Source organism: Achroia grisella, unplaced genomic scaffold (assembly GCF_030625045.1).
Source record: "Achroia grisella isolate CSIRO2021 unplaced genomic scaffold, CSIRO_AGI_Agris_v1 utg900, whole genome shotgun sequence".
Taxonomy (NCBI): Eukaryota; Metazoa; Arthropoda; class Insecta; order Lepidoptera; family Pyralidae; genus Achroia; species Achroia grisella.
The window spans coordinates 3,892,288-3,914,328 of NW_026713059.1; the positions used below are offsets into that span (position 1 = coordinate 3,892,288).

Genomic DNA, 22,041 nt, shown 5'->3' on the forward strand with positions numbered 1-22,041 from the left:
ACGTACATATCACTTAAATTTATATCTATGATCTAAGGAAGAAATGTTGTCGTCTGTCCACCCATTCTTCATTACTTTCCGAGAGACCGTAATTCGCAGAAAGCAGGCTGTATATATACGCATCAAAGTTTTTTGCTGGTGAAAACGTTTCTAATACGAGTAGGGGGAAATACTGGAACACGTCCGTCTCGTCAGTTGTAACGTAGATATCTTGAGTATTCATTGACCATAATTGGATAAAACACTCACCAGTGACATTATGAGTAAGAAAGTTAAGGGTAAACGACAGAACTTTACAACGGACGGCAATGGTAACACGAAATACATTAGTTAGTGAAAGGCTTTTTATAGCTACTGTGTGGCGGTAAGCCATTCCACAACCCAATGAACCGGGTGAAACGCTCCTTTAAAACCTCGCTAAAATTAGAAAATATTTATTTACTTACATTATGGTCCTAAACAGAACTTCATATAATGGTTTAGTTCTTACGGTAGACAGATTATAGAAATTTATATTTTCATTAATATTGTAATTACAGCGTGAGATGTAACGAAAAGAATACAATAATCATAAAACTCAGTACCACTAATGACTAATAACTCAGGGTAGTAATGTGGACTGATGACCACAGTGCTTGCAATGTACCATGTCAAGTTGACCTCCACGCGGTACTTCTCGGAAACCATCGTGGTAAATTCAACAGGAATTTATCACAATGGTAGGATCAGGTCAACTGACCTGACCTCATGCTCATCCTATCATCCTCTACTGATGCCCCGCCAACGTACACCATTAGCGTAGACTAGTGAACCATAGCATTATCATTCTTTAAAAAAACATCTGCGATGATATAACAACTTTTGACAATAAATCAACAAATCATCCATCGTACAGTTAGTTTATATAAAATTAAGCTATGTGAAATTTTTTTAAAGTACCTTGGTTCGTATAAAAACAGTATCTACTTTATACCCGAACCATGCCTAACGTATTCGCATTACGCTTACCACTTCAAGGGACAATGAACACAATCGATTCAACAGAATGAGGGCATCAGGTCAACGAATCAACTAGTAACATGAAATCTAATACTTGACTGTTTGTACTGGACATTTTATGATTTAAATCTAACTGGCACTCATCGAATTTGTGAAACTTGATCTTGAGAAGCCATGACAAGCAGATAAAATCGATTCAGAATGAACTGTTATCGTCAATCAGTCGGTCAATCAGAGAAAACTGTATTTAAATCAGCGTATGACATAAATATTAAGATAATTTAATGATTTATAAAGTGTACAATTCTATAGGTACAAAGTAAATTAACATCTACGTCAACCTGCAAAGATGGTAAGTACCTTATACTCAATAAACGAAATTTGTTTATAATAATTTAAAATTAATAATTTCGTTTACATATAATGTTAACATTTCGCATTCTATATATATAGATATCGAATAACATTATATAATTGGGTCTAACCTATATATTTTTTGCTCTCATCGAGTATGCATATTATGCATAATTACCTACTAGAAGGAACTTCGAACGAAGTCGTCTACCACAGAGGTAGACGACTGCCAATCTTGTTCTTCACTAAGTTCCAATCTTGAATATTATTTATAAAAAAATATAGATATATGGTATTAAACTACTGGTATATGTAGTAACAACATTACACATAGGAAACGGAACACATGTTTAGCTATTATGTATTACCTATACATGTGTATAAGTAATATCTAATCATGTATGTACATATATACACCCATCATTGTCACTGTATATACTACTACTGCTTTTTTACTAGCCCAATCGCATAATAATTAAATATTTATGTCAGCATATTATTTTTATATTAATTGAATTGCCATTTGTAAAACTAAGTACGGTAAATAATGGCTTTTTATTTTATTAGTATTTATATAATTTTAAAAGTCTTTAATCTCTGATTATTTATTAAACTGATGGGATATATATTAAGTAAGTATGTAAGATACGTTAACACAAAAAATAATTGGAATACATATTCTGACACCGATTTCCAGTGCCTACAGTACTAAAACAGGCTAGACACAGCGTTCAAGATTCTTGAAGTACTCTTACCCGTAGAGTGTTGTCTTTTGCAATATAGTTGACTTGACACCACTAAGTGTGTACCTATTGAGGTCTCTCAATATAGCTCAATGAGGAGAAATTGTAAATTGCAAATTAAGATGTTGGATAAAGAACCAATCGGCATATATTTTTTATGCTTATATATAAAATTGAATTTTTATAACAAACAATAAAAACTTAATCTGTACTTATAAAATAATTTGTCTCGACTGAGTATCAACGCACAACTAAAACTATTAACCTTGAAAGCCGTTAGTTTATTTTATAGCTTATTGCATTAAGAATTATTTTATAACTTTAGCTTCCGTAAAGAAATTTTAAATTTCAACTAATAATACGGTACTTGTAAAGCCACAGACAAAAGCTCTACTTTGTATCATGTATCATTTAAATATTAGTTTAATCTTTTTTGAAATACTTTTTTGATTAATTCAGGTAGGACAGATTTGTTCATATGAAGGGAAATTCCTATTTATAAGTTTAACAAGAGTCTACAATGGCTTAAGAATGCAGATAGTCGAAGGGTGTTTGTAACTCAGTGAATCTATAAACTTAGGTGAATCGTTTTTTCTTATGGTTTAAAAATATAAAGCTTGATCCGACAGAATTCTAAACAACATTTCTAAGCTATCCGATCCAGTTACACTGCGGAAGGAATTAACCCAACGGTGAACTCATTTATCATCTACATGTCAGATTATTAGGTCTATCTAACAAGAATGTTGATGTCTTATTATGCATTAAGAAAGTAATGTATTTTCATTGAAATACAAAATTTCAAATAATACAATATTTGTACATATTTTAATATTTTGCACTTCCATAATGCACAGCAATAGAGACGATACTCAGCATACTAGCGATGGTCAGATTTCCGCACTGAATATTTTAGTCTCATACATGCTATATATACCTAAAATAATGTAAATTAAGTAATGAAAAGGTCCGAAAATTAGCACCTAAACTGATAAAAAAAACCTTCAGGACACTCCTAGTATTGCAAGTGGCTACGGTAACCATTTACAAGTAGTTTGAATTAGGTTCGAATCGAGTAGTATAAAATAAAAATTTTGACATTTTTGTTTGTGAAGTGATCTTAGACATAGTCTAAAAAAATATCAGATCCTTAAATTATGATGCGCGCAGACAGAAAGTCAATATATCTATTCATTTGTAATTGTAACTGCGGTATAAATACGACAAATAGCACATATTCATACTCACCAATTGGAAATAAAACTAGGTTTGCTTCTAATTATGATACATGTGACAATTAAAACATACTCATTTGAGCAACCCGCAAGAAAATATATTTACTTTTGAAAACGTGAAGTAGCCTTTGTAAAGAAATCTTATTACTTTACGATGTGTACTTTCTTAGGGAGGCCTTACACAAAACATTATTTCTGCTTCCCTACCAATAACAAATGGATTGGATTTTAGCATTCGATAATGTGATTCATGTTGTAACGATGGATCAAAGCCTGAAGCATTTGCATAATAATAAGTTCGAATGTGCTATAATTTGTGTGCACGATCACGGTACCGTAGACCGTAGCGTTTATGGATTGTGCCTCGAAACGCATAGGAATGTTGAATTGTTAAGTGGAACTATTCAAGAAACATTTCAAAGGGGTATTATGGGTTTATTTCATTTTGACATTTCTCTTACATTTGCTTGTTCTCCTTTCTCAATATTCTTTACAAACTGGTTTTTCTTACAGGTACTTATCTATATCCTATCTAATGAACATAAGAGTGATTTATTGGCCAAACATAAAAAACAAATACATGTTTGTACTCGTATATATGATTATTTCATAGTTAATCGTTAACTATTCATGCTATTTCCGTCTTGAGAGATCATCCATAACAGAGAATTGTTATTGACGCTAATTATGATATTGTAATTTTATATTATGACACTAGTAATTACCTTACTAGTGATCTACTTGTAGTATTTATAGTAATCCTGTATTTTGCACCAATTATGTCGTAATAAATCCGACAATTTCTCTTAGTTCCAGTATCCGTTACCAAAAGTACCTAATAGGTAAAATAATCGATCAATTTACTGGTATCCAACAGAATCCAAATCATTATCAATTGCCTGGTTTTACAAAATTATGTTACATTACATTAGTAGCAATATAAACCGTACTATTACCGTACTACTAATAAAATGCTACTTAGTAAATGATAACTATACAATTCGTTTTTGATACTTTAAAGTTAGTATAATTAGTAGAAAATTTAAATAATGAACTTGCGGAGATATTCCTTAACTGTTGAACATGGGCTATAAAACGATTTAAAAACTTTGGTAATGTGTGGAAAAAGTTATAGCAACAAACGCAATGTGCGCCCTATATCGCAGCACGCCGGCTATAAATTGGTGCCCTGTGCTCAGTGTGTTCCGCATCCATCAGATTGCGTTTGTTTATGATCCAACCAATTGCTAACTCTCTATTAATAATCACGCCCTGCGGCTTACACCCGTTATGGCACAATATTTTTATAATAATTCTGAAATCGTTACCTAATTTAATCCTCATATCTACATAATTTCCTCTTTTAACTAACTGACCCCATAAACGTCTTACAGTATTGATAACGCTATTAAAAATATGGGCTGGTGACAGAAGTGTGAAAATTTAGGGTTCTATATATTTTTAATTTTTAATGACACATTTAAAAAAATTGTCCATAAAATAAAAAAAATATGTTAGGGGTGGACTACCCTTAGGGGTATGAAATATAGATAGTAGCCGATTCTCAGACCTACTGAATATGCATATCAAATTTCATAAAAATTGATCAAGCCGTTTCGGAGGAGTATGATAACTAACATTGTGACGCGAGAATTTTATATATAAGATACATTATATTATGATTTTTTTATGCTTTTATACATTCGTTTTTAGGCAATGAACTCTTATAATATTAATAATAATGACCCAGGACTATTCTCAGTGCTATCTCAAAAATTTAATATGATTTACATTTGTATACATTCGTACTGTTTTGTTTGACATCGTTGAACATTTCGTTTATTTGTCTATTATAATGTATACCTACTTTTAGCTCAGTATACTTTATTTATTACTGGCTGAATAACGAATATTTGTTTTAAAATTTCATTATCCTGATCAATATTTCATTGGATATTACAAACAAGATTCACCAAATAAATTGTATAGAACATAAATCTACAAAATGAAGTCTGGAATTCGTAAGGATATTTAATATGTTTTTTATACTTATATGGTGGCATTAACCGCACATTACTATTTCACAATAGATAATTAACAATTAAAGAAAACAATTAGATACATCCGGTGAGTTAACTAATTGACTTTTAATTCAATTTCCATGTTGCTTTTCAAGTAACTTATTTTATTTTTGTCATGCTAATGAAGGAAATAAAATTTCAGTTAAACGTCGGCATTTTATCGTGTGTAGTAGAAATAAACTGTAAGCTGATACCGAGTAAGACATAACTATAAATTGAACCTTTGAATCCTGAGTTCAAAGGAATACGGTATAGTCGCTACAGTTATGTACTTAGTTTTACTCGTTCTTTTTCTATTAATATCAAAATCAAAATAAAAATCTAAATCTGAAACCATTTATTCATGTAGGATATTATAGCCGCTTATGAACGTAATCTTTTTTGTAATTCGTTACTAATTTAAAGTGACTGCTTTACGTTTTTAATTACTATAAATTTATAATTAATCATTTTAATTACTAGCTGACCCAGCAAATATACATTAATTACAGTACTAACATCGCATTAAAAAACAGGTATTAATCGTAAAAGGGTGAAAGTTTGAAGTTGTATGTATTCTATATAGTATTCAAAAAAACCTATATGTATACATTAAACTTAGCAAACCACAAATTTTTCAGTTTATTACTACATTTACGTAAATATGTAGTCATATTACGAGTCAATCAGCTTCCAAGCAACACAGTTACAGTCAGCTTGATCTGCAAACGTCGGTTCATTCGAGATAACACTCATTAGAGGGCCATAAGCGCCTCGTCCGGAGGCATATTTTCCGCCTACTAATCACCGGTTAATCTACTCCAAGCTGAACCATCAATCGGGTTGAACGTATCGAGCTATTATTTTCTTTCTCGTTTATTATAGAGCTGAACAGTCATAAAGTCGATTCTATAAAAGTGTCTATATCTCCTTAGATTGATGTTCTATTTTCAGAACCTACTACTAATATTACAAATGTTAATGTATGTCTGTCTGTTGTTACCTTTTCATGACTGAACGGCGGAGCTAAATTTAATAAAGATAGATTGTATTATGGGGACAGACATATATATAGTTCAAAAAAATATCTGGAAGGGGGTGAAATAGAAGATGAAAGATTGTGCAGACTAACTTAAATCTTATAATAATATCTCAGGATAATCACATAGCGCCATCTAGTCTCAAACCAAGCAGAGTCTGAATTATGAGTACAAGACAACTAATACAAATACATGGATACATTTTTTACATACATACATAATATACATAGAAAATACCCAGAGCAATACAAACATACATATTCATGAATACAAATGTTTGTACCGTGCGAGTAATCGAACCTGCGACCATTCAAAGTGTTGCAGTGTGCTAAAATACTAGACCACCGATGACGATATCTACAAACTTTAAAGATCGAACACATCGTATTATAGTAAAATCTGAAATATTTCTCTATTATTACTCATTTACTCACTAAACGATTACTTGAATGATAATCGTGCGTAACAATAGTTGTTCAAGCAGGGGATTTTCATTTAATATTAGACATAGACATCTAAATATACATTTAAAAATAAACTAAAATAAACTAGCTTTTAAAAAAAAAATACAATTGAGTTTCTTGCCAGTTCTTCTCAATTGGATCTATATACTGAACTGGACGGCAGTGAAAAATAAATAAATGATTTTTTAATTTGAATAACCGGTATTAAAAATTAACCTTCATTCTGTTTCTATTCATACGACTGAGAGCGTCCTATAAATTAATTAATGAATTCCATAAATGGTTTAAAGTACTTAAACGTACCGCATCCAACTCATTTCATAATCCTAATTGAAGTGTTTGTGGTACGTTTTTATTAATACTTAAGTGTATATACGAACAGTTTAAAATGCAGTATCTTTCTTAAAGGTCGTATGGAGAAGATTTGTTAAAATTACATCTGACTCAATCGAATTATCCTAAACTTAATTTTAATATAAGATTTAATTGTATTGGTTATTTTTAAACATTCGTGTTAGGTACGCGTCTTCTTTGCATAGTGAACAAAACCGTCACCGCCGCTGTCTATTCGCTTATATCTTTTAAATTACGCAACGGATTTTATTGTAGTTTTCAGCAATAGATATATGTATAAAACATGCGTGTTATAGTGTAAAACGAACCGAGAAATTTAAAGATTTGTAATACAGAACTGTATGAAGCTAGAACTGTTCGCTAGTTATTAATATAATAAATTTTTATACTGTTTGTTATTGTTATAATTTCTTTTATAATTTATCGAATGCTAGTACACCCTACTCGAAACGTTGGGAGAGATCCAGAGAGGAACCCTTGATTAACTTAAAATTATTCTTAATAAGAGTAGTTTCAGTTATAATAGATTTTTGTCAATTTTTATTTATTTCTTTACATTTGATTAGTTTTTAGTGTTCAAACAAAATATTTACGCGATTATTTGTATTAGGTAATATTATAAATGTGAAAGCGTGCCCGTTTAGTAATGAAAAGGTAACAGTCATACAGTGACTGTTACCTTTACATAATAATCGGGTCATAATACCACAGATAAAATAATAATACCAACAATCCAGGACAATTTACACAGGGCCATCTAGACCCAAACTTATCAGATCTTGTGTTACAGGCCCTATTTTTTAATTCATACGTAATGTACATAGAAAACACTAATTCAATATGAACAATCATACTCATGAATACTAATGTTTGTACCGTGCTAGAGACATCAAACCAACGACCATCGTAGGTAACGCGGTGTGCAAAACCGGTAGAGCACCGAGGCCGTCAAATATGTAATGTGAAAATAGATTGTACTATGGGAACGAACTTAGGCTATCTTATATCTCAAGAAAAGCAGACGAAGTCATGATAAATCTAAAATCGTAAACAAAATTAAGGAGATATGTACGTACATTTGTACATTAATACATACACTATTAATGTTATCATAAAGCACCCATCATTTTTTACATTAAACATCCAGCCTGGGAACATAGAGCAGGATGTGTGTTCATTAAAATGAATTGGCCAGCATCACAAATACGTTTTTACATCGATCATAATTAAATATGATTATCTTGCTGCGAGAATTCAAGTCACCTTAATCCTCATTTATATAAGTACAGGATACAAATCAGTACACCAATTGCATTTAATGATATGAAAAATACTTTATTTGCACTGTCGATTAATCTTAATCCCAATTTGTTTTTATTTCTTACTTTTCAAATTAAATTAAATAATGTAATAAATATTATACAGTTAAACGACAGTGCAAATAAAGTATTTTTAACGGTAACGAAAAAGTATAATATTGGAAAATATTTTCAACAAATTTGTTGGAAATAATTTGAGACTAATTATTTCTATAACCAAATAGGCCTATTAATCTTTTTCAGCATTACGATGACATTAGATTTGTTTTTTTTCGAAAAAAATGTTACCATATCATTCCGAAATTTTATCTATCTTATACTCTTAAATAAACAGATAGCATTGAACATAAAGAAGAATAATACTATTGTCGTAATCTGTCGTAATTCATATAGTCTACACACGAAAATCAATGACGTAGTTTCTGACATTTTTGGAATTTTTTTTACAAAAATCAAGATGTAATATGACATACACATAATTTTTAAATGCATAAGAATGCACAATAACAAATACTTTAAATGCAAATTTAATTTACAACTCGTACTCATGCGTCGTGGTATTCAGAATAACTGATTTAAAATAATTTATCTCTTTTGTTTGTAAACTGATTGGAATGAAACAAACATTCAATTTTAAGTGAAGCTCACATCAATACATTAGTAAAAACCACAACCAAATCGGTCAAGCCGTTTTTGAAATTTGCTCGCATTAACATTAATATTTTTTCACAGACGTATATCTTCAAGTATAAAAATATATAAATATGTACATATATATTACGTTGACTTATTTGTACCATTGATTTATATTATAATTTACATATTGCGACATCGATAATCTAGAATTCTGTCTTTGTGTCGGTGATCTCATCAGTTCGTATTCGTGGCGTTGGAAGTACTATTATTTCTGGGACATAACATATCCCTTACTGTGATTTGGGCTACAGCTACAACGTATAAATTGTGTTAGTGGACGTAATACTACAATCTAATTTCAGATTAAGACGCGTAATGTAGGTCACAATTTCTTATAATTACGGTGACGGCAAATTGCAGTCGGCTGTGAATGTTGCTCTTGCATTAGGCCAGTTCATCACGTAGGTACGTCCGACAATAAAAGTACCCACAATGATTTGTCACGCATGTAACTATGTCAAAATCTCATGAAAGGAAGATTGTTCAAAAGTAGGACGTGAAAAAAGTAGCACTTAGTCATGACTAGTAATTATAATTATTAAATTTAGACGAATGTAGAATGAAGTTTATAACACAAATAATATAACACACGTAGTGTTATATTAAGGTAGAGCTTTTGACGATTACAGATTCTCGTAATGCTTATACGAAAGATGTGTGTTAATTTGTAATACAACATTATATTACAAATGTATATTTTATCATAGATTAAGACATTATAATAATATACTCTAAATATAGCTAGTAGACAGATTTTAGATCCTTCGACGAGAGTATACCTAATACATCGGAAATGAATCTCAGCGGGTGGAAGGCATTGGATTCGTTTATTCCACAATCGTACGTTTGACATTTGCGGCGCACGAGGGTACCACTACTGCACATGTACGTCAGATGTCATCCGCTCGGGGGATGGAAAAGCGGGTTCTGGGTTCGTCAGTTTTGGGTAGCATTTTGGTTGCACTATAATGGGGTCACCAACCTTTTGACACTGAATTTCAGTCACGGTGGCAGTGTTGCCGTCCGCGGTCGATTCGGAAAACGTAACACCGCGGCGAGCGCGGCGCGTGGCGGCGTGCGCCAGGGCGCAAGCGTCGCGGGGCGTGCTTCGGCGCGCGGCCGGTCGCGCTCGCAGGCCGAGACTGGCAAACGTTCGCGCGTTTTCCCTCCCGCGCTTTCCCGGCGGCGTGCGCACATCAAGCCTGCATTGTTCTGCAAATAGCGAGCAGCGGAGGCGAGGGCTGGGCCGCTATTCAACTGAGATGAGCGCGCGCCACTCGGCCACCACTATACTGCTGCTCACACCAATCTCGAGCAAAGAGTGTGAGCTACTGTGCAACATTCATACTAAATCAGTTGGGCGTCAAACGTTACGCAATCGCAGGTTTTCATCGAGATGGACTTGTAGACATAGTCTGAGAAACGACTTCACTGAGCTGTGGTTTCCTTTGTTTATAGTAACCTACTTATGATGCCATATTTTTATTAATACAGTCGCAACTATCAGGCACATAACCACAGACATAAACAAGCGGAAAAATCATACGTGTTTTAATTTATATGAAACTAAGCCTACTTAACTATTTCACTTGATTTTACAAAACTATATTTATTCATTCAATATCTTAAATTATATTAAATACGGCTCTTAGGCTATGCTCCTGTCGGTGGAACTGTTCCTACTTTCCACAATCTTCCGTTATTCCTTTAAAATTTATCTATTAATAGTACCAAAATTCGACACTAAAACAATAAAATAATTAATTAATTAAAATGCTTAATAATAGGAATAAATTTGGTAGAAGTTAATATTTGTTCACTATTTACATACGCAGTTGCACCAACATTAACACACATATAAAAGTGTACCGGGAAATGGGTTTAAGCGGCACGTTCTTATCTTTTCTTAATTTGCGTAATTCAGCGTAATATTTTTTGTTCCAATTAAATAGTACATACATAATAATAACTGTACACTTCTTTGTTTATTCAGCAAAATATTTTGAAACAACGATTGTAGCAAGTTTATACGTTGTTCTTTTAGTCTAAACTGTACGTTTTTATCCTATGTGGAATCTCTTATTCGTATCTACTATTTCAAACATTGCTAATTATAATCTGTTCAATTTCAACGTTCAGTCCTATGACAAGTTGTATTTAGAAGCAGTATTAAGTACAAACATCAAACAGTCAACATGGCGTCTCTACAAATGTCGATCAACGGGTAAACAATCGAGTTTCCGAGTAGTCGTTCGCTTTGTGCCCCCATTGCACGTTAATGCGTTCACTTACAGAGGGAGCATCATAACATGGACTTAAATAAAAGGAAGGGTTATATTAAATTTAAAATGTTCATATTTTTTCCAAAAAACAAACATACTGTATTTCTAGACCAATCCTGACTTTCTTTACCTAACAATTATCTTGCAAAAAGATCATCGATATATATTAAATTCTTATACTATATACTCTATAATAATTGAAATAATCGTTATTCAAATAAACTTCATATAAGCACTTTTAAATAATCATATTTTTTACTCTGCCACTTACTCGAAACACACACTCGTTATAAGATGAGTGAGGAAGAAACTTGCGTGTTTCCCTTTCAAATAAATGGGATTCTAAGTGAATACACATTAACAAGAAGTAGGCATGCGAAAATTAACATAAAAACCGCCACGCACTCAATCTTTGTATTTCTCAATCAATCAATATACCAGTAGACCGGAATTATAATTAATGTAGACTTGTGATTTGGATAATATCTCTATTTTATTAATTCCACCAATAACTACAGTATACTAAAATAAATAAAAATGATTCTTTTCTCCTGAGCTTCTAATGTAATTCCTAATACATGATAATACATGGATTTTTTTAAACGGTCTAAAGTGAAAATGAGGATTATTAGCCTAATCAGAAACTCTACCATTCCGTCGTCAAGGACCCACCGAGTAGACTCAACAGGTCTCGAGGTATTATTCTACTTTGATATTTACATTTTACGATTTTCTTGTGTAGCGGTTGGACCTTTTGTGGATAGTGAAATACACAAATATAAGAAATATAAATACATACATGCAGTATGTATATATGTATATTTATTACTAGCTGTACTCGCGAGTTCGTCCGCGTGGAATTTAACTTATTTTTCAAAATTAAAAGATTTTTTCTAATGCAAAAGTAGCCTAGTACAGCAGGTACCTATCAAAAAAAGTCCCGTCAAAATCTTCCCAGCCATTTCAGAGGTTAGCCGGAACAAACAGACCGACAGACAGACAAAAATTGTAAAATATGTTATTTTGGTGTATGTACCGTATTTATATTCATATGCACGTAGTAAAAAACGGTTATTTCAATATTACAAACAAATTTTCCAATTTTATTGATATGTATAGATTTACTTTTTTCTTAATCAATTATTACTTAGTATTTTTTTCAAATTAAAATTTTCTATGAATTATTAGACAGTTCACACGTAACACTGCACAGACATCATTTGTATTCCTTATTTTTTTTTTTATAATTTTCTCATCTTACCTGCTGGAATAAGTAGTTTATTTTCTGTTGTCCAAAACCCACACTAACATTTTATTGCTGCAATTCACATACAATGACACAAATACATCAACTTATTAGGTAGAATTATGTAGAGATGTAGATACAGAGAGTATTTATAATAGTAAAATTGTGTATTATTTATAACGATTGAATATTCTATTTGTATATATGTATCTAAGTTTTAAGATTATACATGAAAGACCATAGTATTTTTACCATGTATTAATTGCTACTTTATATCCTTTACCTCGTTTTTAGAATAACAATGTATTTTATCTTCTAAAATAGAGGTAGGTATACACAGAAAGTGTAATACAGAAATGGTGTTGAACTGGAGTTTGTAATTACGCTATCTAGTGCAGGGCCAAACTGCACCGTAGTAAGAAATTGGCTTCGTACCAAATTGCACTAACTAACCAATAGTTCGTGGAAGTGTTAGATGCGTCTAGTTTTAGCGGCAAAATACGATTGTTGATAGTAACTCATTTTCTTTGCTAACCAACTTGAAAATCAAGGATGCTATTTCAGTTCCCTTAATATGTACTATTCAGTACCTACGTAGTGTAAAGGAATGAAATTGTATCACATTAATTATTATTATATTATTTAATGTAGTTTGACTTTCGTCATATTTTACATATAGCATCTTTATACCTGTATCAATGCATAGGTAACAACATCTAAGACACAAGTGTCCACAACGAATGGATCTATAAACATGAGGTTTTATCCAAATTTAATATTATAATATAGGGTAGTGTTTCCCAATTAGTGGTACACGTACGTGAAGTTCAATCAAGGGGTAAGTTCGGCTATCAGTAAAACAAACATACACACTCACAAACTTTCACATGTATAATATTATAATTATTGTAATAAGGGGTACGCAAGGTTTGAGTCTTTTTTAAAGTGGAACGCAGCAAATACTCTTTGGGAACCACTGATATAGGGGATATCTATCTTAGCTAAACTTTACGAAAGTCTCAAACAACAGGGATGAAAAGCAACAAGTAATCTCTCGATAATTTAGTAGTAGTATAGTATAACTACTACTAAATTATACTAATCACTACTTATATACTCTTCTTCTCTTTGTTCTTCATATGCAGTGAACAAATTAAATCGCTCTCTTCTTGACTAAAGTATTAGCGAGATGATTCAATACTAGTATGAAGTAGACTATAGATAGACTAGCCTATAAATTTTATTATAGGTTGTTATATCCAAATGATTCAAATGTCGAAACCATCTCACTGCCCAATTGAAATATTAATGAGCATTCATTTCTATTTCTATTCCCTAACAATACAATCATTGACATTTTGGTCACAACTTTTTATATAAAGCGGCATTCAATATAGGTTGATAACTTTCTTAAGTGCGACATTTTATTAAAGTTTACTACACCTTAAAGATACATTTTTTGTAAACAAAATTAAATAAACACTTGTAATTTTCTGGATTAAGTAATATATAATATATTTATCACATATTTTTCTGTTATTTATGTGGTACTACAGTATTAAAAATATATTACTTGATTTTGTCATAACTAGGGATGGGATATACCTAAACAATTAAACTTAATGTAAACAATTATTTAAATTAACAAAAAAAAATATTTTTATATTATATGTATTTATTTTATTCATATCTATATATCTTAGATTTTATTTATTACTTACGTAATACATATTTACATAACGTAATTAAATTATATCATAAACATTCAATCTTACTTACATTTTAGTTGTGTTCCAAACTTCAATACCAGGAAACGAATGGTTATTTTCTACACAAGAAACTCAAATGTTATTTGAAAAGAGGTAACGCAACAACACTATAGTTTAGATATATAAATAAACTGCAACAATGTATATCAAATATTAATAACACAAGTTATACTGGCACGGATTTACAGGATCACGTTCTCCCGAGCCACCATAGACGAACACTGTAAAGCTATGAGCTTACAAACATGATGTTTTTGTTCCAATGAGAGAGCAAGACAGAACCAAAAAACAACATAAACTTTCGGTCGACTTCGGTAAGTTCCGTTGAACGTCTCACTGCCTGTCGAGTTCAAACGATGGCACAAAGTGGAATGGACTTTATTTTATAATTCTTATTATTTTATTATTCTTCTTATTTTTTTTTATATTTTTTGTATCTTATAATGATTAACTTTTTAGCTAAGAACAATAGTAATATCAATATTTATTTACTATTAGTGACCGATCCTAACTTTGCATGGGAATTTCAAACAATTTATATAAAAGCTTAACGAATGTACACCTAAACCTTCCCAAAAGTTACTCTGTTAATGCATGAATATCTATTCAGTAGGTAGTGTTTGAGATTATTACGATCAGACGCGGCAGGTGCCTTTATTTAATGTATAAATATTTACTACTACAGTCAAAGGTATAAATAAATGTATTATTTAGTGCATATATTACGACACGTAATATCAAAAACTGTCCATAAGAATACATTAGAAATAACTAAAAAATAATTAAGAATTAAATTCTATGTCAAGCACGTTATATATCACACTGACATTATCTAAAACTGATAAACTCGCGAGAATGTATTTTTCCAAATTATGTTACAGTAAGAATAATTATGATACCAGGTAAGATAAGTAAAGCTCAAAATAATACTATATTCCTTGTGTGGAGAGATTCAGGCATTGTAGTGAAATAGTTCGGTTGATATAGTTTTGAAGTGTTTTCAATGTATATTGTGTATGTTTTGTTGCACACGAAAAATATTTAAGTATATTGGATAATATTTACTACCAGCTGACACCTGAATCCGTAGAAATTAACTTATAGTTTTGAAGAAACAGTACCCAGTAGGTTGATAATGAACAGATTGTTAAATTGAACTACGAATTATTATCCTATATAACAAGATGTGAGGTCGTTAATACGGCGTGTTTAGGAAAAGGCAGTATCAGTAGATGCCACTTTACCAAGAATCACATTAAACCACGTCACGTCCGTGTACCCGCCCCCGCAAATACCTCCATTGTCATCCCTGATTATCTTTGTGATATCGCGTAAATAGTAATACGTAGCTTAAAAATAGAACGCTATGTCTGGTACCCAAAGTCTATTGTCATTTGGTTTCATTGTATAACATTCTAGGTTTATCATATTATGTTATTTAAATTTTCATTTTATTTATTCTATCCAGTAAATACGAGAATCATTTTGTCTATGTTTTTATGTAATCCCATATACACGATAATCTATCAAATGATTGTATAATTTATATAAAGTGATCCTTTAATGGGACTATTGATGAATCCATATTATTCTCACGTTTAGAGACGAATGAATGGCCGCATAGGAAACAGATGGGGGCGGCATTGTGTGGTGTGGGGTTCGAATTGTGCCGTACTATAGTAGTATTTCACACTGCGCGTCTATAAAAAAATATGTATGTTGACTCATAATTTATTACCACTCTCAGTTTTTATTTCGAGTTATAAAATCTGTCACCAAAGTATCCGATATATTTTTTATTGTATAAGTGACTAATAAATAGTTTAGTTGTTTTAAACCTAGCCAGTAGTAATCACAATGATCTCGTACCTACCTAAGTAGTAATTACCTACAACAGAAACAGGCAAATTCATGCAGCAATAAATAGTTTTCCGAGGTAGGTATCTAAAAATGAAGATTCTATTAGATTATCTGCATTACTTCGTCTGCATTTTTCGAATATAAAATGAAATATTTCATTAAAATCCTTTCATCTATTTAATAGTATAAAATTAACAAAATGATAGACCCACTCTCGCATTAATAATAATATTAAATTTTATAAAATTAATAATATTAGTTTGAAAGTATTCATTAGATTTACACAAGTATAGAGTCAAGTAGTCATCTCTGTGGATTTTCTACTGCATATATCACGGGGAGTGTTCTGAGGAATTTTTCGAATTAATACCAGCTGCTGAGCTTCACCACCGTACCACCCGCCAGAAACTAAAATATCATCCTGATCATCTGGATGAATGGCGGTCCTCCATGGTGCGGTTTTCTAGAAACCTTTTGCCATGCACAACCACTTTGTGAAATCACCTTCCAGTAATGGTATTTCCGAAGCGATACGATATTGAAACCTTCAAGAATAGAGCTTATTCCTTTTTAAAATGCTGACAACGTACTTGCAATTCCCCTTGGTGTTGCGGGTGCTCATGGGCGGCGGTAATCACTTACCATCAGGTGAGCTGCATGCTCGTTTGTCCCCTGTGTTATATAAAAAAATGTAGGGAATTGATGTCGCAATACCCATCAGTCACAATAAGTAGATTTAAAAATATAGTCATAAGTGATGCCTATTTAGTACAGATATTTTACTACCTTAACTTCTGCCAGTGTTCACGATCTAAATAAGCGAGTTAAAATAAAAGTGAACTATACAAAGGTAAACTACCTTATGAAAGCGTGCACGGCGCATGCGCAGTATATAGTTCACACCTCGCTGTTTACGTGACCGACGGCTATCATAATATTCATAACAGTAGCCGTAAGATGTTATAAACCGTCTACTTTGACTTCAATTGCGTTCTACTTTCTTTGCGATGAAACGTAGTTAGAAAAATATGTTTTTCAACTTACTCCTTAAACTATATGATTAAATTTCAAGTGGTTTCGTTCATGATCATGTTTTCATACATAATAAAACAATGAAAAAAACACTTCTAGCAAATTAAATACTTTAAAGTTGTAGGTATATTGATATGACAAATACCTATTTATTTTTTTAACCAGAAAACGAGTTTTTTGTTTGATTAACATGCCTGTGTTGTAACTACAATACATACTTTCGGTAAATAAAGAGAGCTATGTATTGAAATAATATTCAAATTCAATGCAAGTTAAATTTTTCACACAACCGGCGACGTCAACGCTCCGGAAATAAGTTCAGGGAACGCTTAATGAAATCATAACTCAAGCCGGATGCCTAGTTCTTGATAATAGTGATAAAATATATGAATTTTTACTATTCTCTTTCATTATACAAGGTTTTATTTAGGTATGTTCCAATTGTGTTTAAATATATTTAATTTTTGTGGCATAAAATTATTGTTAAATGTAGAGCATTTTAAAGTTATAAATTTAAGTTAAATTTTAAATATAATTTATAAAGTTTTTCTACTGTCACAGTATTATTATTTATCTACAGTATATATCTATATAACTCAAATTATGTACTAAATGTTAATATCCGAATTCCTATTCATTTTACTTAGCCGAAACAGCGTTCTCACATGTATATACGTAATAGACTTACACAACTCAAAAAATATTATTGATATTTATTATGTTTCCTATGCTAATAAACATAGAATATAAAATAACAATACACAAACTTTTCAAACAAACATAGACATAATGTCTTAATAAAATGTATGTGGGTCAAAAGCCACCCACTCACTTTAAACTATGGTTACGTTAAGTATGTTTATAGCGTCCCTTCCCACTGATAAATATGGAACCCATTGTTACTATATATAGAAAACATTCATAAACTCAACACAAAGATAACGACGGCATTAACGATTCCTTATAAGTTATCCCGTAATTCTAGGCTTGGTCATGTGGTCACAGTGTAACCATTGTATCCGCCAATAATATTGATGACGCTTTTTTTTGGGGTAAGGGTAAAAACACTATTTTTATCCTTACTCCCAAAAATATAAAGGGATTATATACTTTTTAAAATGTATTTTCCTGGTAATACTGATTCTGAAGATATAATAAGAATAAAACTTGCATTAACGAGATTTTTTAATGTATCATAGCTTTTTAATCTACGGTAATGAATTTTTTATTACATTTATTATTGGTTAGGTTTTTAGTAAGTTATTTTATTTGTCTACTTAATGCATTAATAAAATACTATGCCGACTTCAAAAAATGGAATAAAGGCAAGGCAATAATGCTGGTTCATTAATTGGGTATTCAATGTATAATTCAATTTATTGGAAAATAAAGTCCAAAAATTCCCTATTGATGTCTAATATTAAATCTTATGTTTTTTTAATTGAACTATCAATATTAATAATTTGTTTTCTTGCAGTCTACATATGTTTTTTTGTAGCCAGATGTAATAATTATCAACATAGTACTAGTACAGTTATTACATAACACTAGAAAAGTCTCCTTGTGTTATTCTGTACATTCATTTTAAATTATTTTTTAGAGCTTCACCCTAATCACCTTTCATCTTTCCCGTTAAATTCTAATTTTAAATGTTTTCCAAAACAATCTTCATCAAAGGACATACTCGTTATGCGACACGTTTGAAAACGGTCCGCCCTTGCCGGATATTACGACGTCAAATGAACCGCCCGCGCGTCCCGCCAACACATACGGGTATATGGTGCTACCAAATTTGCATACCTTGCTATATGGCATAGAGTTAGTTATATACACTACTATAATAAAAGAATTTTATTTCGTAGTAGTATTAAATTATTTAAAAAAAGCCAGTTTTAATACCAAAATAAATCACGACTTCATTCTTATTCTGCGTTACATCCTATTTGCAGGTTTACCCATATTTAATGGTATTGGTCTAAATACTCTGTAAGTTATATGGATATTACTTTTAATTGAACCTCTATGTGTACTAAGATACGAGTACGAGTTCAGTTTCTTGTCAGTTCTTCTCATCTGGAAATCATTCCGAACTGACGGTAGATTTGACATATCATAAGAGTCTGTAATAGACCTACATGAATAAAGATATTTTGAATTTGAATTTGAATTTGAATACATATAAATCTTTTTCTCTATATATGCCACTGTTCTAACATCATAAGAAAAAACCACATTGTCTATATGCGACGGTTAATATTTTCCATCAGGTGGGCAGTCAACTTTGTTGTCATGTCCAACAGAATAAAAGAAACATCACACTACTATGTCCGCCCACGTACACCGGTGGCGCCGGAAACAACACGTCTCGAACGCCTGCGCGTTATCTCAAATGTAAATTCAAATGCTACTATAGAAACACATGTTTAGCTGTAAATCAAAATCAAATCGAAATAATCAAAATTGTCTTTATTCATGTAGGTCTATTACAGACACTTACAAAGCGAATCTACCGTTACTTCGGTACATAGTTTCAAGCTAAGAAGAACAGAAAAGAATCTCAGCTCATATCCTTTCCAAATAAGCTTCTACATGATCACATAAATTCATAATTTAGGTACTGGAGAATTGGTCTTGACCATAGTTGACCGGAAAAAGTAAAATCTTCTCCATCAAAAATGCTACATGGTTACTATGCAGCAAAATATTTTATTTCCTGTATAATTTTACTGTAGACATTCTAAAAATACTGTACTAATTTTCAAAATTTCTTCTCTAATTTTTCAAATTGCTATATTATCACACACGGACAGGCAATACTGCCGGATAAAGCTTGTTTATAGACGTACTATTTAGAATATAGATATACAAAATTTTTATTTCTAATATTTGTATAATAACAATGAATGAAAAAAACCTTTACTGGTAAAGGTTTTTTTCATTCATTGTTATTAAATTAATGATTATAATGCCATGTGATTTGGTTCTTTTCCCCATTAAAAATTAACAAACATACTAGTGATATGTATAATCTTAGCGCATGCCCGTACCAACTCGACGAGGGTGCGGCAGACAGCCTGCCGCCCTTCTGAGGGAGGCTCGGGTCAATGATCGCACCAAAACAATGTCCTATGCACCACCTGTAGCACCCACTATATGCTACTACGATCAATAAGTGGTATTTTTTTCATTTTAAAAGCAAGTAACAGTGTTAATTTAAATTCATAGAGAGTGTATGTAATATTATGGTATCTGTGGTGTTAGGTAGTACACACGCAATTTCTTTAATTAGCGGCTTGTATATTCAAATTCATTGTTATTTTGTTGCATATTCTTTATATATTCTTACTAATTTAACAAAGGTGTATCTGTTTGTTTGTTACCTTCTAATGACTGAACAGCTGAACGAGCGAAATTTGGAATAACCATAAATTGTATTACGAGAACGGATATGTCTATGTCTTTTTTGTCTAAAAATTGCAAGTTGCGGGTGATAGTTATACGAGTAATAGTCTTGTGTTAGAACTCTTCAACTAAGATGTACTCTTCTATTAAGTAACTATGATTCCATAACAGAATGTGAGTATAAAAATAAAATAAATAGAGTAGAGTAAGTTATAGTATAAAAGCCAAATATCTACCTGTATATAATATATAACATGATAAAAAAAATTGCAATAACACTTAAGTTACAGGTACATAAATTATTTTTTCTTTGTTATGTATGTACAAACTTTTTATTTACAATTCAACTGTATGTAAGTACATAATGGAAACATATTACAAATAGTGAACGACAAAATAAGAGAATACATTAAACCCCATCATTAAAATCACATCGCACCAAATTATCCCCGTATTCCGTTGCCGAAAAACAAAAGAAATTATGAACATGTGTTCAACATAGATTAAAATAAATTCATCAACGTACAGAAAGTTATTTAAAACAAAAGCAAAATGGTGTATGGTTCCCAGTGAATCTCCCCAGTGCAGTCCGATTAATTTGATGGCGCCTAACGATAGGCCCGGAGTGGGGTGGTTGCACTGCGATGGATTCGAGGGGAATTAAGCTCCATATTTATTACAACGAGCCTGATCTTATAGATATACATATATTTAAAAGCTAAGTAGCCTGTGTCAATATACACAACATTTGTATTCGTTTAAAGGTTTCTCTATGTATATTATATACATTGTGTATTTACAAGTAAAGATAATTAAATGTTATATTTATCAGTTGTCAACTAAACACAGTTTAGCCTGCCCTCCAATTGAAGATAGATAATATAATATTTGCCTAGTGTTACATAAAGAAGAGATTGAAATAATCTTTCAAAGAGAAAGAGAGAGAGAGAAATTCAAATAAACTTAATATAAGTAATTTTGAATAGTTATATTTATTTTTATTCTACCATTCATTCGAAAACCAGTCAATACGAGAAGAGCAATTAAGAAACTTGCATGTTGTTTGCTTGCTTGCAACTTGCTTATAAATAAATATTGTTCAACACTACGATTTTAATATTTATGTGAATACAAACTGCTAGAAATAGTTGAACAAAATAAATCAGTCATAGTTATCACAGCGGAC

The 22,041-nt window shown here is 31.5% G+C and overlaps 1 protein-coding gene across 7 annotated transcripts in view; it reads right to left on the reverse strand.

Moving 5' to 3' along the window:
• The window catches only part of LOC131853392 (proton channel OtopLc-like), a 51,117-nt gene that overhangs the window by 23,690 nt on the left and 5,386 nt on the right, over positions 1-22,041 (reverse strand). The window contains exon 1 of one of the 7 annotated variants that reach the window (XM_059204261.1): positions 14,572-14,769. The exons of 5 other annotated variants lie outside the window; for them this stretch is intronic. The gene's annotated coding sequence lies outside the window, so the exon portion shown is untranslated. Of the gene's footprint in view, positions 1-10,246; positions 10,484-14,571; positions 14,770-22,041 lie in introns of those variants that run through there. One more of the 7 variants, XM_059204268.1, reaches the window with a different exon arrangement.